Source organism: Crinia signifera, unplaced genomic scaffold (assembly GCF_055691185.1).
Source record: "Crinia signifera unplaced genomic scaffold, ASM5569118v1 HAP2_SCAFFOLD_278, whole genome shotgun sequence".
NCBI classification, from domain to species: Eukaryota; Metazoa; Chordata; class Amphibia; order Anura; family Myobatrachidae; genus Crinia; species Crinia signifera.
The window spans coordinates 123,706-147,690 of NW_028142171.1; the positions used below are offsets into that span (position 1 = coordinate 123,706).

The 23,985-nt window shown below is 48.9% G+C and overlaps 1 long non-coding RNA gene across 1 annotated transcript in view; it reads right to left on the reverse strand.

The window, feature by feature from the left end:
* The window catches only part of LOC146054782 (uncharacterized), an 88,822-nt gene extending 65,324 nt beyond the window's left edge, over nucleotides 1-23,498 (reverse strand). Inside the window, exon 1 of the long non-coding RNA XR_014468295.1 lies at nucleotides 23,377-23,498. This is a non-coding gene — a long non-coding RNA (uncharacterized LOC146054782). The remainder of the gene's footprint in view (nucleotides 1-23,376) is intronic.
* Nucleotides 23,499-23,985: the final 487 nt, after the last annotated feature.

A 23,985-nucleotide genomic window follows, 5' to 3' on the forward strand; every position in this document is an offset into this window, starting at 1 on the left:
CAATGAAAAAAACCGGGTAAAAAATCGGGTCCAAAATCGGTCGGTCGCGTCGATCGCATCGCATGCGACCAAATCGCATGCGATGCGATCGACCCGATTTTTCCGACACGACCACCCCGATCTAAATCGGTGTGGCCGTGCTAGGAAACAAGTACCTATATGTTTGTTTGGCCCCATCACACACAATGGTGGCCCCCACCGTAATGCCCATCACACATGATGGCCCACACTGTAATGTCGATCACACATGGTGGCCCACACTGTAATGTCCATCACACATGGTGGCCCCCACCGTAATGCCCATCACACATGATGGCCCACACTGTAATGTCCATCACACATGGTGGTCCCCACTGTAATGCCCATCACACATGATGGCCCACACCGTAATGCCCATCACACATGATGGCCCACACCGTAATGCCCATCACACATGATGGCCCACACCGTAATGCCCATCACACATGATGGCCCACACTGTAATGCCCATCACACATGATGGCCCCCACTGTAATGCCCATCACATATGATGGCCCACACTGTAATATCCATCACACATGATGGCCCACACTGTAATGCCCATCACACATGATGGCCCCCACCGTAATGCCTATCGCACATGATGGCCCACACTGTAATGCCCATCACACATTATGGTTGTCCACACCGTAATGCCTATCGCACATGATGTCCCACACTGTAATGCCTATCACACATGATAGCCCACACTGTAATGCCCATCACACATGATGACCCACACTGTAATGCCCATCGCACATGATGGCCCCCACTGTAATGCCCATCGCACATGATGACCCACACTGTAATGCCTATCACACATGATGGCACCCACTGTAATGCCCATCGCACATGATGACCCACACTGTAATGCCCATCGCACATGATAGTGGCCCACACTGTAATGCCCATCGCACATGATGACGGTCCACACTGTAATGCCCATCACACACGATGACCCACACTGTAATGCCCATCACACACGATGACCCACACTGTAATGCCCATCACACACGATGACCCACACTGTAATGCCCATCACACACGATGACCCACACTGTAATGCCCATCACACACGATGACCCACACTGTAATGCCCATCACACACGATGATCCACACTGTAATGCCCATCACACATGATGACCCACACTGTAATACCCATCACACACCTTAACAGCGACTACATATGATGGCACATAAGAGCCTCTTACCTACATGCTCATTGCCAGGGGTTTCTTACTCAATGCCAAAGGTTTTATGCTTAGTTGCCAAGAAGGTTTCATGCTCGTTGCCCAGGAGGTATTATATCCTTGTTACCCAGAATGGGAAAAGCAACCCCAGCAAGCCCTCCTGTCTGTGGAGGGAGGGCTTAGCCGGCAGGAAGAGCTGACAGCCACTGCTAGCAGAGAGCAGCTTAGCGTTGTGGCGGGGGGGGGGGGGATTTGTCACTTTAAAGAGCTGCCATGCCGCTCACTTCTCAGGACTTCAGCAGTGGTAACAGCATGGGGGACGGTGGCGGGCTACATCTGTAACAACAGACACACAGCTTTCAGCAGAGAGCTCATCAGCGTTTCAGTGCATGCAGGGGGGGCGGATGAGAAAGTTTGCAACGGGGTGTCAGCGCACCAGGGGGGCAGCGGAAGGGCGCAAAGTCCCAGACACAAAAAGGGCAGGAACACTAATTTCTGTGTCCTACGGATGACAGAAGGAGGGTGATATGGTCAGATGTATCTGCCTTCACCGTGGTTCGCAACAAGAGGACTAGCGCAGATTTTGACCCAACTTGAATAACTCTGCAGCTCTTAAGGCCCCCATCTGCTAGGGTGGGGAATCACCTGTGGTACCCCGCCAACTCACCCGGCAGCTGCTACGTTCAGTTCACAAATATTTCTACCCATGCATGTTGCCCCTTCTTTATATAAACACCTCTTTCTACACTTTTATGAAAACTCTTCACTACTGTATAACCGCAGCTCACCGTTACCAATTCTAAACAGTCTCTTGTTACAGTACATCTTCAGTTGTGACACCTGTCAGTATCACACTGACCCCAGGGGTTAATAAACTGCTTTCTGTTCTACCCTGATACTAGTAAATCCCCTAAACTCCAATACTGCTCTAAAACAAACAGTCATATTTATTGTGGGTTTTATTACTGTTTTAATTCAGCTCATCCTGGAAAAGGATTTGTGGCATTGAGAAAACCTCTACGAGTATTCATAACAGTGTCTTGAGAATAAAACATTAATCTGGTCATGTAATTATAATTATGGTCAAAATAATAGGCAAAATCAGTGCTGGTGGCTGCCAATCGTAAAATATGTAATAACAGAAGTGAATCACTTGCCTCACCACATAATTACTTTTAAGTACGATATAAACAATCAACTAAATATATATTTTTTTGGCATTTTTCAATAAAGAAACTTTTAGCCTAGTGCTGCTGTGAAAAAAATTCTGATACTCTCTCTAGGTCTGTGGGTCCCAACCTCGGTCCTCAGGACCCCCCAACAGTCTGCGTTTTCCAGGTCACCCGGCAGGTGCACTCATTATTCACTGACACATTTTAAAAGATCACAGGTGGAGCAAAGTATTTCACCTGTGATCCTGCATGGAGGCCTGGAAAATGTACACTGTTGGGGAGTCCTGATGACCGAGGTTGAGAACCACTGCTCTTGGGTGTTGGGATTTAAAAAAAGTTTGGGAACCACTGTCCTACGCCATACTAGAAAGATGTACCGAAAAAGTTACTTGCAGCCAATCAAGCAGGTCTGAATCACCCTCTACATTTAGTTTTCTGTACTGTTGCTGGAAGTCTGCATACTTTTATTCAGGCAATGTATGGTTCTATCTATATGATGCTTTGAAATAAAAATCATTCTTTAAAAAAAAAAAAACCTTTCAAAAATTCTATAGACTTAATGTTCTATAGAAATATCTCACAAGAAGCATTTAGGCATAGACACGCCCATAGGTTTATTTATTTATTAACAGTTTCTTATATAGCACACACATATTTCACAGCGCTTTACAGAGAATACTTGAACATTCACATCAGTCCCTGCCCCAGTGGAGCTTACAATCTAATCCCTACCACACACACACATTCCAGGGTTAATTTTGTTGGAAGCCAATTAACCTACCAGTATATTTTTGGATTGTGGGAGGAAACTGGAGTACCAGGAGGAAACCCACGCAAGTATGGGGAGAATATACAAACTCCACACAGTTAGAGCCATGGTGGGAATCAAACCCATTACCTCAGTGCTGTGAGGCAGTAATGCTAACCATTACACCATCCGTACTGCTCCATGTGGAGTTAGACACGCCCTTTGGGCACTGTGTGACACGCCCCTTACAAAGGCGCTTGGCGCATCCTACTGTAATTTTCCTGACTGTAGTTTTCAATTGGAGGGAAGTATGTTGTAACCACAAAGAAAAGTGATCTACATCAGATTCATAGACTTGTTAATAGTACCCCTTTTATACCAAAAACGCCAGGTCGCATCCGGGTTTTTGATCCCTGCTTCAAGCCGGGTGTGACCCTGCGTTTGCACCCTTTTACACCACTGTCGCATCCCCCCTGCCGCTTGGAGATTATGTCATCTCCGATCGCCGCCGCCAGGACCCGGAATGCTGCGCTGGGGGCAAGCCCAGCACTAAGGTAATCTGCTGGGCTGCCCCCAGCCCCCGTCCACCCCTTGTCCGGGAGGTGAATGGATGCCGCTCACAGGCATCCATTCACCTCCTCTGCTACTGCTGTCTGCAGGGTATAGCAGACAGCAGTGCAGGCTGCCTGTGACCCCCCCCCCCCCAACCTGCGGACACTGCACCGCGCCCCCCCCCCGGGGTGGCCCTTTCGGACCGCACCCGACTCGGCTGAAATGATGCGGAGGGGTTACAATGCCTTTTGTTATATTTATTGTGGCACAAACACTCTGGGAAACTGTATATAGGAAAGTAGTGTATGGCGGCGGATGCTGGGAGTAGTAGTATAAGAACTGATAGTGTTAGCAATATGGTCGTATCGTTCATTAGACCCCACCTACTGTATGTGACTGCCAAAACTGGCTTACGCTCTAGAGCAGGCATGTACAACCTGCGGCCTTCTAGCTCCTGTGAAACTACACATCCCAGCATGCCTTGCCATAGTTTTAGCACTCGCTAATAGCAAAACTATGGCAAGGCATGATGGGACTTGTAGTTTCGCAAACAGCCGGAGGGCCGCAGGTTGGACATGACTGCCCTAGAACAGTGGTTCCCAACTGGTCCTCAAGTACCCCCAACAGTGCACATTTTCCAGGTCTCCACACAGAATCACAAGTGATATAATTAGCTCCACCTGTGGATCTTTTAAAATGTGTCTGAATAATGAGTGCACCTGCTGGGTGACCTGGAAAACGTGCACTGTTGGGGGTACTTGAGGACCACGGTTGGGAACCACTGCCCTAGAATGTCATGTGCATGATCTAGGGATCCATCGTCTTGGACAGAGATAAAAGAAGAAGATTAAGAAGCATTTAGAGCAGTTTCTGTTGTTTTACAGCTGCGCTAGCATAATGCCGGGAGATGATTGCTTGGTTCTTTGTCAATATCCTCTCTGGGAGAAGCAACCGCAGGCCGCTTTCAGGGGGTGTGGCGGAACAGACTCAACATTAGACCCCGCCCCCAGCCAACTTATACTGTAATTTGGCTTCTAATTGTGGTTTTACCTAACATTTACTGACTACCGGTACTCTGACAAGGGAGCGAGCGCAAAGAAGCCCCGTGCAGGTTCGGTGGCTCATCGGGCATTTAGCAGTCGGGATTCCAATGTCGGTATAGTGACTGTCGGGGGGCATCCGGCTCTTGTTATCATCTTTGTGCTTAATTCAATCTTATCCTCATGTATGTAACCCGAGAATGGGAGGTTTATCAGCTGCATCATTATTTCTCTTTCCTCCACTAGGTGACACTGGAGAGTTACAGTGGGGAATAGAAGGGCGACCACAGGGAGCTTGGGCACTTTAGAATAAATTAACAGTGACTAACTCCTCCCCTTCTACTTCCTCTCCTAGGCAGTCTTAGCATGTGCCCTGCGGGAGCTGGGCGCATTGTTAGCTCACTCTTGGGCTTTTCTAATTTTTTCTTTATTTTTCCGGATTTTTAAGATCTACACAGGCAGATAGTCCCTGTCCCTATCTGCCTGTGACGAGGGCGCTGTTGAGGGACCGGTTGCAGCTGCTTGCAGCTTGCCTCCGGAACCTGGCTGACAGAACCACCGTTCCGGGGTCCCCGTCGCCGCTGCATGCAGCTCGCCTCGCGGACCGCAAGCCTCGGCGCGTACAGCAGCTACAGGGGTAAGTATGCCCCCGGGTCCCTGTTAGCAGGGAACCAGGTGGGATTGCTCTAAAAGCGCATCTCAGTACTTTGAGAGTACAGCGCGGCTCAGTTCTGTGAGAGTACAGCGCGGTCAGACAGGCAGGTAGCACCCTGCCCTACCTGCCTGCAAGGGGACCACTGTACCAGAGAATCCGGTCGCCACTGCATGCAGCGTGCCTCGCAGACTTCCTTCAGCCACAAGCATGGCAGGGATACGTATACCCTGGCTCCCCACTAGCGGGGTAGCCAGGTAGATGCATTGGCGGTTGGATATCAGCATTAAGATCTCCAAGGGATCCATTTGCACACTTTTGTACAGTTTGTCAGTAAGACCGCTATCCGGAGTGAAAACTTACATTCACTATCCATTTACCTAAGGGTATGTACATTCTCAGTATTGAAAAAGTAACTACTTAATTGTGTATATACTAAATTAGTAATATGGCCTTTCTCCACCACCTAGAAAGTGACCCCTGAGGAAGTCATTTTTTTTGACGAAACGCCTTGGGAGTTTTTTCCTGATTATATCGATTCGACCAACTGACTGCATACAAGCAAAAATGTTTTTACTTTGTTTTTTAAATTAATTGTATTAAATACTGTTGTACAGTGACCAATCGATATATTTTCTTGATCCTTCTGGTGGTGGATCTCCATAAAATAGTGGCGCGTCTTCTATCTTTTTTCTTCTATTCCCCACTTCCCCTGCTAACAGGGGGGACTGACAGAGTGCTGCCCAATCTACTTTATCTAGCGCATTGAAAGGGTACCCCACTCTTTGTTCCATATATATATATATATATATATAGAAATCCGGAAGGGCCGTCACTCTGGACTGAAGTGAGCTGAGATGTGTAGCTTGCCCCGGTGCCAGCTTGCAGAGGGCAGCCACAATGAACTGCCCACAGAATACTATGACGAAATGAATGGGCACTCGAGGACTCACAAATGCTGGTGAAATCAAAAGGCCGTGTTTATTCCATAAGTGGTCTTACAGGTGTCAACGTTTCGGGGGCCGGACCCCCGTCGTCAGGACAAAATGCAGACAGGGTGAAGTACAGAATAAAGTGCAAGTGCATGGGTATTTATAAGACATGTTAACAAATAGGCGCTAACTTACCCCCTCCCTGTAGCCGTCCCCCACGAGCATCCACAGGCCGGTTTCCGGAGTACTGCGCACAGCAGTGACGTCACCACGTTCGGCGGCGTCCAGCTGAGCGCGCGTCATCACGGTCGTCATCCCGCGGTGACGTGGGTGGGCTGGGAAAGAGATTGCAGCTCACATTAGCATGAATACAAGTATCGTGCTACAGAAGTCATAAAGCAACAAAGGCATCCATACATACACAAAACTTCAGAGGATGCAAGTGAATAAAAAATGCAAAAAAACAAGTGGACATGACCATATTATGACTACATAGTGACATCTAGTGGCTAAAAATGAGAAGACATATATAATAAAAAACGAACATTTAAAAAGGGTATACGTATAAAAAAGATAACTGCGTGCGGCCCCGAATTGTAGCCGTACTGGGCAAAAGTCAAAGTGCATATGCTGGGTGAGGTGCAAACCCTATGGCATGAGTGGTTTAAATGCAGGGAGAAATACTGAGTCCCTGCTGGGTATCTATAATAAGCAAAAACAGCCCTGTGTGGGGTGATGCAGCCAGCATCACTGTATGCGCATAGCACCAGAAGCCAGAAATTGCAACAACAGAATGCCAGCATCTTGTATATTATATGTTATCCTGGTGTGTCACCTGGACACCGATAAGGCTGGGGGACTGGTGTCACACAGTGGGATGACAAGTACCTTTAACAAGGGGGAGAGAAAAGGAAGAAGGAAGACATGATTGTGTGTTAGTGGACCAAAATGGTTACAAAAAATTATGTAGGCCAAGTGTGTCATTAAGGCCTTTAGGGTGTAGTGTGTCCATTTTGTAAATCCACTTGGACTCAAGCTGCAGAAGCTGTTTGGAACGGTTGTCACCCCGTATGTGTACCGGCACGTGGTCTATGATCTTATATTTGATCATTGCCATGTTATGTTTGGCCTTGGCGAAATGCCTGGTCACTGGTTGCTCCCCTGAGCCAGAATGAAGGGCTGCCCGTATGGCACAATCGGTCTTGCCGATGTAATGTATTCCACATGGACAATAAATGATGTAGATAACAAATTTAGTCGTGCACGTGAGGGGCCATCTGATTTAAAAAATTTTTTACCGTACCGAAAAAGTTACTTGCAGCCAATCAAGCAGGTCTGAATCACCCTCTACATTTAGTTTTCTGTACTGTTGCTGGAAGTCTGCATACTTTTATTCAGGCAATGTATGGTTCTATCTATATGATGCTTTGAAATAAAAATCATTCTTTAAAAAAAAAAAAACCTTTCAAAAATTCTATAGACTTAATGTTCTATAGAAATATCTCACAAGAAGCATTTAGGCATAGACACGCCCATAGGTTTATTTATTTATTAACAGTTTCTTATATAGCGCACACATATTTCACAGCGCTTTACAGAGAATACTTGAACATTCACATCAGTCCCTGCCCCAGTGGAGCTTACAATCTAATCCCTACCACACACACACACACATTCCAGGGTTAATTTTGTTGGAAGCCAATTAACCTAAAAGTATATTTTTGGATTGTGGGAGGAAACTGGAGTACCAGGAGGAAACCCACGCAAGTATGGGGAGAATATACAAACTCCACACAGTTAGAGCCATGGTGGGAATCAAACCCATTACCTCAGTGCTGTGAGGCAGTAATGCTAACCATTACACCATCCGTACTGCTCCATGTGGAGTTAGACACGCCCTTTGGGCACTGTGTGACACGCCCCTTACAAAGGCGCTTGGCGCATCCTATTGTAATTTTCCTGACTGTAGTTTTCAATTGGAGGGAAGTATGTTGTAACCACAAAGAAAAGTGATCTACATCAGATTCATAGACTAGTTAATAGTACCCCTTTTATACCAAAAACGCCAGGTCGCATCCGGGTTTTTGATCCCTGCTTCAAGCCGGGTGTGACCCTGCGTTTGCACCCTTTTACACCACTGTCGCATCTACCCTGCCGCTTGGAGATTATGTCATCTCCGATCGCCGCCGCCAGGACCCGGAATGCTGCGCTGGGGGCAAGCCCAGCACTAAGGTAATCTGCTGGGCTGCCCCCAGCCCCCGTCCACCCCTTGTCCGGGAGGTGAATGGATGCCGCTCACAGGCTTTTCTCAGTATTGAAAAAGTAACTACTTAATTGTGTATATACTAAATTAGTAATATGGCCTTTCTCCACCACCTAGAAAGTTACCCCTGAGGAAGTCATTTTTTTTGACGAAACGCCTTGGGAGTTTTTTCCTGATTATATCGATTCGACCAACTGACTGCATACAAGCAAAAATGTTTTTACTTTGTTTTTAAATTAATTGTATTAAATACTGTTGTACAGTGACCTGTCAATATATTTTCTTGATCCTTCTGGTGGTGGATCTCCATAAAATAGTGGCGCGCTCTGTCTTCTATCTTTTTTCTTCTATTCCCCACTTCCCCCGCTAACAGGGGGGACTGACAGAGTGCTGCCCAATCTACTTTATCTAGCGCATTGAAAGGGTACCCCACTCTTTGTTCCATATATATATATAAATCCGGAAGGGCCGTCACTCTGGACTGAAGTGAGCTGAGATGTGTAGCTTGCCCCGGTGCCAGCTTGCAGAGGGCAGCCACAATGAACTGCCCACAGAATACAATGACGAAATGAATGGGCACTCGAGGACTCACAAATGCTGGTGAAATCAAAAGGCCGTGTTTGTTCCATAAGTGGTCTTACAGGGGTCAACGTTTCGGGGGCCGGACCCCCGTCGTCAGGACAAAATGCAGACAGGGTGAAGTACAGAATAAAGTGCAAGTGCATGGGTATTTATAAGACATGTTAACAAATAGGCGCTAACTTACCCCCTCCCTGTAGCCGTCCCCCACGAGCATCCACGGGCCGGTTTCCGGAGTCCTGCGCACAGCAGTGACGTCACCACGTTCGGCGGCGTCCAGCTGACCGAGCGTCATCACGGTCGTCATCCCGCGGTGACGTGGGTGGGCTGGGAAAGAGATTGCAGCTCACATTAGCATGAATACAAGTATCGTGCTACAGAAGTCATAAAGCAACAAAGGCATCCATACATACACAAAACTTCAGAGGATGCAAGTGAATAAAAAATGCAAAAAAACAAGTGGACATGACCATATTATGACTACATAGTGACATCTAGTGGCTAAAAATGAGAAGACATATATAATAAAAAACGAACATTTAAAAAGGGTATACGTATAAAAAGATAACTGCGTGCGGCCCCGAATTGGAGCCGTACTGGGCAAAAGTCAAAGTGCATATGCTGGGTGAGGTGCAAACCCTATGGCGTGAGTGGTTTAAATGCAGGGAGAAATACTGAGTCCCTGCTGGGTATCTATAATAAGCAAAAACAGCCCTGTGTGGGGTGATGCAGCCAGCATCATTGTTCTTGTATATTATATGTTATCCTGGTGTGTCACCTGGACACCGATAAGGCTGGGGGACTGGTGTCACACAGTGGGATGACAAGTACCTTTAACAAGGGGGAGAGAAAAGGAAGAAGGAAGACATGATTGTGTGTTAGTGGCCCAAAATGGTTACAAAAAATTATGTAGGCCAAGTGTGTCATTAAGGCCTTTAGGGTGTAGTGTGTCCATTTTGTAAATCCACTTGGACTCAAGCTGCAGAAGCTGTTTGGAACGGTTGCCACCCCGTATGTGTGCCGGCACGTGGTCTATGATCTTATATTTGATCATTGCCATGTTATGTTTGGCCTTGGCGAAATGCCTGGTCACTGGTTGCTCCCCTGAGCCAGAATGAAGGGCTGCCCGTATGGCACAATCGGTCTTGCCGATGTAATGTATTCCACATGGGCAATAAATGATGTAGATAACAAATTTAGTCGTGCACGTGAGGGGCCATCTGATTTAAAAAAAAATTACCCGTATAGAGATGTGCAACTTCGGTCATGAAGCTGCATGTTGTGCAGCCTAGGCACCGGTAACAGCCCATTCTGGTGGGTCTGATTTGTCTAGAAGGGGTGTCAAAATTTGTAATCTCGGTCTTGACCAATAGGTCCTTCAAGTTTGGGCCGCGCTTGTAGCTCGGCATCAGCTTGGTGTCTTTGAACACCGGTAGCTCGGGATCCGAACGCACAATTTCCCACCAGTTTTTTACTCTGCTGGTGGTTTCTCGGCTGGCAGAGCTAAAGTCATTAACCCATGGAATACATGGCTTTATGACTTTAGGTGTTGCACCTGTGATAAGAGTGATGCGCTCACACGCCAGAGCCCTGGCCTTGGCTTTAAGTAGGCCCTGTCTGGGGTAGCCTCTGTCCTCGAACTTCTGCTGCATGATGTCCAGTTGGTGATGGGTTTCAGAGTCGGTATCAGTGATCCTGCATACTCTCAAAAACTGAGTATGGGAGACTCTCCACCGTGTTGCGTGGGTGCGAGCTGTTGTGTCTAAGTATAGTATTGCGATCTGTCTGTTTGACATACAAAGAAGTGTGTGTAAATCCCAAAAATACAAATGTGTAAAAAATAGGCGTATTTCTGCCTACGAATACACCTATTTTTTACGAATCCATTTTGGTACATTTCCCCCGATGTATACATAGTATATATATACACGCTATACTGCTGTTCTGTTCTCAAAGACAACATGAAGCATATATATCACTTGTGGAGCCGATATTTATGGTACAACACGCCCCTGTAATTCTCACATTCATAGAGATCCCACAGCACATCTCCCCCATGTGTTAGAGCCTGACATCTCCGATTTACAAACATGATCATTAGCGATCAGTTTGACCATGTTATTATTGTATACAGAGATCCATATGTAACACACCCATCCGGATCCCTGTGTTAACACCATACAATTGTCACGCTAGATGCGGTGACATCTTCTTCACATCACTTCTTAAACATTGCTCGGGCAGTAGTCCCGTGGCATCTGAAATTTACACTTCAAACTTGCACCATTTTTTAACATTGTTTTACTGTTTTAATGTAGGTTATTTATGTGCCATTTATGTGTTGTTATAGGCAGAAGCCAAACCCGGATCCTGGAGCGGAGGTTGTCATACAGAAGTGGGCGATACGGTGGGGTCACCATAGCAACCCATCTACAACAGAGGGGAGCGTGATGATGCAGTGAGGCTCCGCCCACTGACATCCGCCCGCACCGGAAGCCGCACTGGACGCAACCGGGACGCTCCACGTACGGGAATGGTGAGTATGCACATGCTGTATGTATTTAAATGTTTGCTGTGTCACCCGCACGCGTTGTACACCTTGACAAAGGGGTATCCAGTCCCCGAAACGTCGGTCACCTCCAATAAACACATTGTTAAGCCCACGGAGTGCCGCTGCCTGCTTGGATAATTCCTTAGATAGATAGATAGATACCAGAAAGAACCCCCACTGGGGGAATAAACAGCACTCACCAGTCTGTAGTTCAATGGAGGTACAACCAGGAGGTAATCCAAAGTTTATTTTCTGCAAGAGAGATCTTCTGACGTTTCGGTCCCCGCTGGTACCTTTATCAAGGCAGCCACTGTGTCAAATAGTCGCAACTTAAATCTGTGTGGGAAGGGGGATATATAGCCTTTGAGTATAAAAAAATATAAAAATATATGATACAGCCAGTACAGGATATGGCGGGTGAGCCAGTGAGAGGGACTATAGAGAGGTAGGGCAGGGGGATCAGAGGCGGTCCTGCAGCGATGCATAACCCATAACAGAGAGAGCCGGCACCGGGAAGGGTGATCCCTGGAGAGGACAAGGGCCTGTGCAGTGCTGTGAGCTGCTGACCTGTAAGGAGCGGAGGCTGCGCGGCTGTGAGACCAGGAATGGCGGCAGGAGAGCCAGGCTCCTCCAAGTCCCCTACTGCTGCCACCTGCCAGAGGGAAGGGAACCGCGCTGCCCCCACTAGCTGCCAACCACAGGAGGAGCCCCAAACCCGGAGAGAACAGAATGATGTGTGCTGCCGAGGTGTCCTACATAGTGCCTGCCTGTGGAGGAGCCGAGAGGGTGAAGACTAGAACCTCAAGGAAGAAGGTGCTGAGGGGGTAAATTACCTGGGAGCACACCCAGCCGGAGGATTCTCCTGAAGTTGCTCCGAAGAAGATAGAGGACGCAGCAAGTGGAGACCAAGGTGCGCAGGCACCGCGGAGGACACCCGCTCTCGAGGAACCAGGACTGGAGGACATGCAAAGGACCCCTAGCTGGAGACCTGTAGAAGCCCCCTCAGTGGTGCGGAGCTGCCCGTAGAGATGCCTGCCCGAAAGTAAGTTAAGAACACGATGTAACATCAAGGACAGGAGCTGCTCAGAGGACAGGTGACAGCCCAGCGGAGGAGAGGATAGAGGAGGATCCCCAGCCTGATAGGAGCCGGGGGTGGAAGCAGAGGCCGACCCAGAACAGCACAACAGGCGGAGCAGAGGACGACCCAGCACCTCCTGCTGCAGGAGCCGAGGACACGGGACACAAGGCAGACGTCAGGCTCATGGCAGATGCTGTGCGGCTGTGGTACAGGTATATGTGCGCTGTTGTGTGTTTATGCTGGGCGTTATGGGTAATAGAGGAGGTTTCTTTTTTAGGATGTCGGTATGTGGTAGACTCGCTAGTTATAGGATGTGTAGTATGCTAGGGTTTGTGGTTATAGTGGATGTATTTGTGTATGCAGGGCACCATTTGCGGATGTACTAAAAGGATGATCACAAAAAGGGATGATCGGGATGATTGCCTGCAGTTCCTATTCGCACCACTAGATGTCACAATTTTTTTTACTTCAACTGAGAATTTGTATGTTGGACACTGGTTGTGTATCCTGGACAGTCGGTAGAATAGGTAATCAGCGCTCAGTATCATTCTGTGGAGTTTTCGTAGCTTCTTAAAAGAAGCTGTAAGCGCTGCACAGGGAGGCCAGGCAGCGTCTCCCCTGTGCACAGTGAGCTGACAGGACGCTCTTATGTCAGCTCCTGCTGTGCTAGCAGTGTGAGGATTCACTAATGAGAATCCTCACACTGTGCCTACCTAGCTAGTGTAAAAGTTAATAAAATAATAAAAACCCTAACTAACTCTACTCCTTCGGCTGCTCCGGCAGCCCTTTAGAATAGCACCCACTCCAGTGGGCACCTAACACGAACTGAGGAGTCTGGGATGCAGTAGGGGAGGAGCCTACCCTCCAAAAGCTTTAGGATAGGTGCCTGGCTCCTGCGGACCCTCCTACATCCCAATGTGAAGCTGTGTCACCAGGACCATTGAAAGAGAAAAGTATGTGCTGCACATACTTTTTGTACTTGCTTTTCATCGCATTGTATGCACAACGCATGTACAAGGATGAATGCGATGCGTGCTATTTAAGCTCAAAATGCACGCCCGCATCGAGACGTGTATGGGCACCTTAAGTCAGAGAGAACCTGAGAATTCTGACTGGGAAGTGCAATTAACAGGTCAGATGTGGACTGCTGCTTTGAAGTTGGATATCTCCATTTCCCCAGGGCCGATTTTAAAAATTCTGGTATCCCTGGAAAAAGGGGATCCTCAGCTATCAGAGTATGGCCCTTATACACCTGGGGCCCCAGAGCAAGTGCCCATTAAGCCCATACGAAAAGACCGCCCTGGTCCCGGTTCGCTGACGTCATCCGGGGGCGATTATGCTGTGTACACACGGGGGCGATAGGGGCTGAAATAGCTGGGAATATGGTTGCTGAGCGACCATATTGCCAGTGATTGGAGTGTGCACCAGCGATAAATCGCCGGGTGCGCGCTCCCGTTTTCACAAAACGGGACACTGGGCAATATGATTGCTGATATGATTGCTAGCAATATATTGCCAGCGATCATATTGCCCCGTGTGTACGCACCTTTATTCCTAACAATTTTGCTGCACCCGTCATCTTGAAACGTGCACATGTCCCTTTGTTGATGAATTTACAAGACTGCCTAATTAGAGCAATAATTGATATTTGCGTGGAGATTAATAACAGTATTACAGACACACATGCTATGACCGATAACACACACGTAACAGACTTATTTTAATTTTTTTTCTAATGCACTTTATTTCACATTTATCACTTTTCACTTATGTTTTTAATATTTCGCTGTCCTTAATAAATGATTCAATAAACATCATGTTTTAGCCAATTCTCTGTTTCTTGGGTCACTTTATTAATGTACCTATAACATTAATCAGAACATTAATATATGCTAACCTAGATTGCCCCTTGTAGGAATACTTTATCTTTCTTTGCTTCCAAGTCTAATACATATTCCTGGGTGTGCCTCCCCCATTACCAATTGATACTTAATATAGTAATGCAGGGGTGAGATAGCTATACCAATTACAGGCCGTTCGGATTGATAGCCTCTATCTATTAACCTGTATCAGCGATATCAGATGGTCGACAGTCATCAGGTCGACATACTGCAAAGTCGACATGGGTCTAGGTCGACAGGTCATTAGGTCAACATGGTCTAGGTCGACTGGGTTTTTCACTGGATTTTTGGGGTTTTTTTTGAGCCGACATGTGCCGACAGGCGGAATTTCATGCCCTACCATCCACTAGGGCAGGCGTTCCCAACCACGGTCCTCAAGGCACACCAACAGTGCAGGTTTTAGTGATATCCAGGCTTCAGCACAGATGGATTAATCCAAATCACAGGTACTAATTAAGTCACCTGTGCTCAAGCCTGGATATCATTAAAACCTGTACTGTTGGTGTGCCTTGAGGACCGTGGTTGGGAACGCCTGCACTAGGGTGTGGTGGGAGAATAACATAGAGTGCCAAGCACAGCCAGACATGCGAGGGGATGCGGTGCACTTAATCCTGTGTCCATGTTGACTGTGTCGGCATTCGGGTAAGAAAAAAAGTACAAAACCCCATGTTGAGCTAGACCATTTTGACCTAATGCTTTTTTGGACCAAATGACCTGTTGACCTTGACCCATGTCGACCTTGCAGTATGTTGACCTAATGACTGTCGACAATCTTTAGGTCGACCATATGATCCTTACCTGTTTCAGCAAGGGGTGTGAGGCCAATTTCTCTCCAGGGAATGGAGAAATATCTGTGTTTAGAGCCAGACTAGAATCACGTCTGCCCGCAGACAATAGATCGGGTATCATTTTTTTATTTTTTTTTATGTATGTTTGACAAAGGCCATACACTTCACTGGAGGCGAAGATCCGCAGACGAAGGCCAGAGCATACAGCTAATTGCTGCCGATCCTACTATTAAAAAAGAAAAAGGAATGTATTGTATACACAGAACATCGAACATGCCTTCCAACTTTTACCAATAGATCAGTGGGACCTGCATGCAGCTGGCCCTGGAAAGGGGCGGGGCTATGTGCAACGGGGGCGGGACCGGGCATCGAGGCCCCGGGTTTTCCATCCTCTTTGCCAGCGTACCCAGCCCCGTCTCTCCTTGCTGCGCACGGCACCTATCCAGCAATCACCGGCTGCTCCACAAAGCAGAGCAGCCATGATCACCTCCCCTCAAGGGACATCAGGGCAGGCTCCAAATAGCGGGACCATACCACTGTAATCAGGACAGTTGGGAGGAATGCTATAAATACATTATCATGTAGCGCCTATTATTCCTGTTGTCCGACTCTACCTGTATGACTACATGTGAAGGAAAACACAGAGGCTGCTTCTTTTGCCCAACGTTTGGGAATTTATGATATTTTAGTTTTCGGAACTTGTCTCCTGTCCTACATAACAGTTTATAGACGCTGTGACCAGGGGTGAGGGTCATTAAGTCGACAGTAATTAGATCTTTTGGTCGGCAGTGAAAAGGTCTACATATGAAAAACATCGACCTGGTTTAAATTGATGCTGAAAACAGTCGACACAATCCAAAAGGCTGCATGAAAAAGGTCAACACAGGAATAGGTCGACATGAGTTATTAAAGAAAATTGTGTATGTGGAAATCTGCTGACACGGGCACTGTATAAGTGTACAGCGACACGGACACACAGCTCCAATTTCTATTCACTTTTTTCTTAATGCACTTTTTTAATTTTAACCTATTTTGCTGTTTTGTGCCAATGAATAAACTGTATATTTAGAACAATTGGTCTGTACACAGACTCCGTCCTGCCCCCACTTAAAGTTATTCCTCCTGGTTATATATGGTGGCTAATTATTAATATTATGTAGTTTGAGCAGAAAATATTGTGGTATCAGTGGATGAGTCAAAAACTCAGGCTGCTCCCGGATCCGAAGGCGCTACACCCCACGCCCCTGAAACAGCAGACACTGGAGGAGGATTCGAACCCGTGGTGGCTCAGCCTGAGTGGCTGTCCCAGACGCTGAACTAACGGTACACGCCACTGTACCAGCCACTCATACACGGACTGTTCGTGTATCTCGTAGCTACAATGCAGTGACGTCATTCACGCTGTGCCGCACCATCGCCACCTATTGGCAGCTGCTGGAACTACACCTGGCACATAATGCATCGCCATCACTGCTGCTCCCCCTACATGAGCACTCTGCCGGCTGTTCTGATGGAGGCAGTCACTGACTGGGACGCCATGCCCCTGCGTAGAAGAAGCGGCTGGTAAGTGCACATGTGCAGAACACCCCCTGAGCATTGAGCAACCTGTGGGTGAGGACTGGAGCTCAGTCTGTATGTTGGTCATGTATGTGACTCCCACAGGGCTGCTGCATGGTGCTCCTGGGGATATCTATGTGTATGGGCATACCAGTGTATCCTCAGCAGCGCTACTCTATGGCTCAGGTTGTAATATCTCAGCCCCAGTGCTGTCTGCATTATTATACACTGTAAATTATCTATCTGCTTTCCCAAAGTGTGACACAGGTGTATATAGACCAGATTATAATCTATGGGAAGCCTCTGTGTGTATACCATATGTTCTCTCTCTGCTGCAGTAGCTATGCGCGCTTTGCTATGTTCTATGATAATAAACACATGTGAGTGTAATGGTAAATATGTGCCCGGCATGCCAATGTGGTGAGATACAGGTGAGCCAAACCGTACAGGCTAGCAAACTGCACATAGCCATTAGTGCAGATGTAGGATAACTGGGCATACTGTATATAGGCTGGGATCACTGCTGCGTTCAGGTGACACCAAGTACATGTCACCCGCCGGGATTGCTTGCTGGATGGTTATACAGGGATTATTGTCACATTAGTTATACTGTAGTCTAAAGTGTATACTGTATTATCTACCATCCTAATGGGGCATACACACAGGGGGCGGGATGTACTAAAGGGAAAATGTGATAAAACGGGGGTTTTACCGCATTTTCCTATGTACCATTACCCGTCCGCCCCATCTCCGCCTGGCAGGGTATCTCCACCTCTGGGTGGCGATACCCTATAGATGCCTATGGGCTTCTATCGCCGCCCGCCATCCTTGCGACCCATCCTCCATCGATCTACTCCTCCCTCAGCAGGTGTCACAGCTGGGAGGACATCCGGCTGTAGGGAGGAGGAGGAGAGGCAGGGGGACACTGACAGCCGCCAGGATGTGACGGAGACCCCCGCACACCACATTACAGGTATCGCGGGGGTCTCCGTCACCGCAACCCGATGCTAGCCGCATATGTTAGTACATATGCGGTAGCATCGCGGCGGCTGGCGATTTACATTAATACATCCCGCCCAGGGGGATATAAGGCTTATTTCTAAGTGATCTGACTAGATCGCTTAGAAATGAAAAAAGGATCACTCCACGTGTATACCCTCTGGTGATGACGATTGCGCGGTCCCGCGCGTCGCTGTTGCTTGACTAGATTTACACTGCATCCAGTTATAAATCTAGTCATCGCCAATGTTCTCACACCAGAGAACACTGGCCGTGACAGATTGTTCAGCACACAATGCTGAGCCATCTGTGCTTAACTGCAAACTTAGCACAGAGGCTCACTTGCACTGTGTGTGCACAGCTTTAGGGATGGACGTCTTTGCAATTGATGACAATAGTGCAACTGCCCATTGATTGTGGCACACTATGCAATGGATGACCATAAATGTTTTTACCTATTGATGGTGATCCATTTTCTTTGACTGATTGGATTGTGGGCCAATCAAAACATGTAGGCGGTGCTTCATGAGTGTTGGGGCAGAGCTATGCTGGTGGTAAGGGTTGCTGGTCTTACTGTACTGCATATTAAAATAATAATAATAAAAAATATATATATAATTTATGTAAGGTGCTAAACAACATATAATGGTGATTCAATTGTTTTGTGCACCCGTAGCTCTTGCCTAATGTAGTGGGAGCTAATGAATTGTTCGCAGCACTTGCCCTGGTCTTGTTGGCTGCATTTTTGCGCCCTAAATAAACTAGATGCAGCTTATTGCCCTACTGTGCGCGAAGGGTGCGAGGAGAAATCCAGGTGACGTGCAGCCTGGGAGTCGGGTCACCAAACAATTGACTTTGATTTTAAAGCTCGTTTGTCACTGAGCGCCCTTTAGCTGTTTTGAAACTACACATCCCAGCATGCCTTGCCATAGTTTTAGTATTCCCTAATAGCAGAACTGTGGCAAGGCATGATGGGACTTGCAGTTTCACAACAGCTGGCGGGCCATAGTTTGGACATGATTGGTGTATTGGGTTCGTTAGCTGTTCACTAGCCTTTTGCACAAACCACTTTGGCACATATGGAGATGTAATCTCTTTATTAGTCTTTTTATTAGTCTTGCACTCTACTATTACATATAATGCATGCCTTGACACCGTTTCACCGTTCGTGACACCCAAAATGTCGTTAAAATATTTGTTCCAACCAGATTGTTGCTCGGAAAATGTCCAAACTTTTTTTATTTCTTTACATTTTTGAAATACACAAAAAAGGGATTTTTGTAAGAACTTACCGTTCGAATCCCTTTCTCTGATATGGTCCTGGTGACACAGCTCAACACTGGGATGTAGGAGGGTCCGAAGGAGCCAGGCACCTATCCTAAATCTTTTAGAGGGTAGGCTCCTCCCCTACTGCATCCCGGACTCTTCAGTTCAATCTTTCAAAGCCACTGGAATACATTAACTCAGTACAAACGCCTGCACATATTATATGCACATTTTTTAACAATAATTGTTACTTTAACCAATTAAACATGAACATCATGAACACTGGCATACTTACTGAGCGTAAGGGAGGGATCGCTGTGTCACCAGGACCATATCAGAGAAAGGGATTCGAACGGTAAGTTCTTACAAAAATCCCTTTTTCTCTTTCAATGGTCCTGGTGACACAGCTCAACACTGGGACGTTCCAGAGCCGGTCCTTTGTGTGGGTACGCTCAGGTCTGCAGCTCTCATCACTGCTCGCCCGAATGATGCGTCCTCCGACGCGAACTCATGGAACCTATAGAATTTGGCAAAGGTATGAACAGATGACCAAGTGGCAGCCCTGCAAACCTGCTCAGCTGTTGCCCCATGTCGAACCGCCCAAGAGGTGGCAACTGACCTGGTGGTATGCGCATTTATCCTTGCCGGAACAGGCCTTCCAACTTTAGTGTATGCAAAAGCTATCACAGAGCGCAACCACCTAGCAATGGTCTGCTTAGATGCCGGCCAACCAATCTTGTGTATGTCATACAACACTAACAAGGTGTCAGTCTTTCTGACACTCTTAACTCTGTCCACATAAATGCGTAATGCACGCACAACATCCAAATTCCTCAATTTGTCCCTTTTTCTAGAACCCTCTGGGGGTTGAAACACAGGTAGAACTATCTCCTGGTTTAGATGGAAAGCAGAGACTACTTTTGGTAAAAACTGAGGTACCGTCCGAAGAACTGCCCTATCCTCATGAAATATCAAGAAAGGAGACTTGCATTACAATGCTCCTAACTCTGACACCCTCTTCGCTGATGCCACTGCCAACAAGAATACCAGCTTCCATGTGAGAAACTTAAGGTCCGCCAACCTTAATGGTTCAAAAGGTGCCTTCTGAGGCGAGAGAGAGAGAGAGGGTGAGGCGAGAGAGAGAGAGAGGGTGAGGCGAGAGAGAGAGAGAGAGGGTGAGGCGAGAGAGAGAGAGAGAGAGGGTGAGGCGAGAGAGAGAGAGGGTGAGGCGAGAGAGAGAGAGAGAGAGAGAGGGGGGTGAGGCGAGAGAGAGAGGGTGAGGCGAGAGAGAGAGAGAGAGGGTGAGGCGAGAGAGAGGGAGAGAGAGGAGAGAGAGAGAGGGTGGAGAGAGAGAGAGGGAGAGGGAGAGAGAGAGAGGGTGGAGGGTGGAGAGAGAGAGAGGGTGGAGAGAGAGAGAGAGGGTGGAGAGAGAGAGAGAGGGTGGAGAGAGAGAGAGAGAGAGAGGGGGTGTGGAGGAGGGGAAGTGAAGGAGAGGAGGGGGGAGTGGAGGAGCAGAGAAGGGGAGGGGGTGCGGAGTATAGGAGGTGAGCAGGAGGAAGCGAGAGGAGGAGGGGAAGCAGAAGAGGAAGGGGAGCTGAGGAGTGAGAGGAAAGAAGAAAGGAAAGTAGGGGAGGGGGTGAGGAGTATTGGAAGCAAAAGAAAGGAGGGGGAAACAGGAAAGGAGGAGGGGGAGCGGAGGAGGTGGTTGGGGAGCTGAGGAGGAGGGGAGAACAGAGAGCAGGAGCAGACAAGAAGAGGGGGAGAGGAGGAGGAGAGGAGGCATGGAGGAGGTGCAGAGAAGGGAGCGCAGTGCAAGCTGGTGCTGGGTACCTCCTGTGACAATCAGCAGCGATGGTAGCAATGATTTTTCTGCCCCTGCTCCTGGGCAGACTGGGTCTGCTGCACTTTCTCTTCTTCTGTGCTAGTCATCTCTTCCTGCTCCATCTCCCCGGCGCTGGGTCTTCTCTTCCTGTACCCCAGCACAGGTTCACTGGCAGTCAGAGAGAGAAAAGTGTGGGGAAATTGGTGAGGAGAGCAAAAGAGGGGAAAGGGAGAGCTGGGGAGAGGAGGAGGGGAAGGAGGAGAGGAGGAGAGGGATCAGAGAAGAAGGAGCAAAGGAGTGGAGGAGGGGGATCCGAGAAGGAGCAAAGGAGTGGAGGAGGAGAGAAGCGGACATGTAGAGAAGTAGCACAGAAGGCACTGTGTACCTCTTGTCATTGGTGCTGCATGGTACATGATCAGCAGCGATTGAAATGCTCCTCCTCCTCCGACGAAAAGTGGTGGGGAGGAGAGAGAGAAGGGGAGCAGAGAAGAGGAGGAGGGGCAAAAGAGAGGAGGAGGGAGAGGAGTAAGAGGAGGGGGAGCAGAGTAGAGGAGAAGGGAGAGCAGGAGAAGAGGAGAGGGGTGAGGAGGAGGGGAAGTGCAGGAGAAGAGGGGAGGGGGAGAGGAAGAGAGGGGAAGCGGAGAAGTGAGAGAAGGGGAGGGGTGCGGAGGAGATGAGGTGAGCAGGAGGGAAGCAAAGGAGAGGAGGAGGAGGGGTAGTGGAGGAGGGAAAGAGATGTGGTAGCTGAGGAGAAGAGGAGCGGAGACAAGGAGAAGGGAAAGCAGGGGAGGGGTGAAGAGGATTGGAAGCAGAAGAAAGGAGGGGAAGCAGAGGAAAAGGAGGAGCAGAGGAGAGGAGGAGCGGAGGAAGGGAAGCTGAAGAGAGGTTGTGGGGAGGAGAGGGGGGGAGGAGAGGAGGAGGGAGCGGAGGATGGAAAGTAGATGAGGAGGAGGTGGGGGAGCTAAGGGAAGGAGTAGGAGGAGTGGAGGGAAGGAGAGGAGAACGGAGAGCAAGAGGAGAAGGGAGAGCAAGAGCAGAGGAGGGAAAGTGAAGGAGAGGAGGAGGGGGAGCATAGGAGAGGGGGGAGAGGTGAAAGCAGAGAAGGGAGAGCAAGAGAGGGGGTGAGGAGAAGGGGAAGTGAAGGGGAGGGGGCTGAGGAGGTGTGGAGAAGGAGCAGACGTGCGGAGAATGGAGAGCAGTATATGCAGGCGCTGTGTACCTATTGTAATCGGTGCTGCATGCTAAATGATCAGCAGTGATGGAATGCCGGGTTTTCTGCCCCTGCTGCACTCCCTCCCCTTCGGTGCTAGTCATCTCTTCCTGCTCCATCTCCCCATCGTTAGGTCTTCTTTTCCTTCACCCCAGCATAGGGTCACTGGGGGGGAGGGAGGGAAAGAGAGAGAGAGAGAGAGAGAGAGGGGAGAGAGAGAGAGGGAGGGGGGGAGAGAGAGAGAGAGAGAAAAAAAGAAAGAAAGAGAGAGAGAGAGAGAGAGAGAAGGGGGGGGGAGAGAGAGAGAGAGAGAGAGGGAGAGAGAGGGAGAGAGAGAGGGAGAGAGGGGGGAGAGAGAGAGGGGGGAGAGAGAGAGGGGGGAGAGAGAGGGGGGGAGAGAGAGAGGGGGAGAGAGGGGGGGAGAGAGAGAGGGGGAGAGAGAGAGAGGGGGAGAGAGAGAGAGGGGAGAGAGAGAGGGGGGGGAGAGGGAGAGAGAGGGGAGAGAGGGGGAGAGAGAGAGAGAGGGGGAGAGAGAGAGAGAGGGGGAGAGAGAGAGAGGGGGAGAGAGAGAGGGGGAGAGAGAGAGGGGGAGAGAGAGAGGGGGAGAGAGAGGGAGAGAGAGAGAGAGAGAGTGAGTTGTGGGGAAATTGGTGAGGAGGAGAGAGATAGAGGGGAAAGAGAGAACAGGGGAGAGGAGGGGGATAAGGGAAGAAGGAGCGGAGGAGTGGGAAGAGGAGAGGGGGCAAAGGAGCGGAAGAGGAGAGGGAGCAGAATAGAGGAAGCGGAGGAGGAGGGGAAGCAGAGGAGAGGAGGGGGGATCGGAGGATGGAGAGTAGATGAGAAGGTGGTGGGGGAGCTGAGGAAAGGAGGAGGAGAGAAGAAGGGAGAGCAGGAGCAGAGGAGGGAAAGTGAAGGAGAGGAGAAGGGGGAGCAGAGGAGAGGGGGTGAGGAGGATGGGAAGTGGAGGAGAGGAGGTGGAGTGAGGAGGTGTGGAGAAGGAGCGGACATGTGGAGAAGGAGCGGAGAAGGGAGAGCAGTATACACAGGTGCTATGTACCTCTTGTCATCGATGATTCATTCTACATGATCAGCAGTGATGGAAACACCATGTTTTCGGCCCCTGCTCATGGGTCTTCTGAACTCTTTTTTCCCCAGTGCTAGTCATCTCCTCCTGCTCCAACTCCATGGGCCGAGTCTTCTCTTCCTGCACCCCAGCACGGGGTCACCGGCAGTCTGAAAGAGAGATAGAGAAGTGTGGGGAAATTGGTGAGGAGGAGAGAGATAGAGGGGAAAGAGAGAGCAGGGGAGAGGAAGATAGGGGTTGTGGAGGAGGGGGAAGTGGAGGAGAGGAGGGGGATCAGAGAAGAAGGAGCTGAGGAGGAGTGGAGGTGAGGAGGAGGGGGGGGCAGAGGAGGATGGGGAGCAGAGTAGAGGAAGAGTTAGAAGGGAGAGCAGAAGAGCAGTGGAGGGGGAGAGGGGGTGCGGAGGAGGGAAGCATAGGAAAGGAGGAGGGAAGCAGAGGAGGGGAATCGGAAGAGAAGGAGGTGGTAAGGGAGCGAGGATTCAGTATGAAATCCCGACGCCTGGAATCCCGGCGTTCAAAATCCCGACAAGGGGGGGGACGTGGATCGTCCCCCTTGCGGGCTCGCTGCGCTTGCCACGGTGG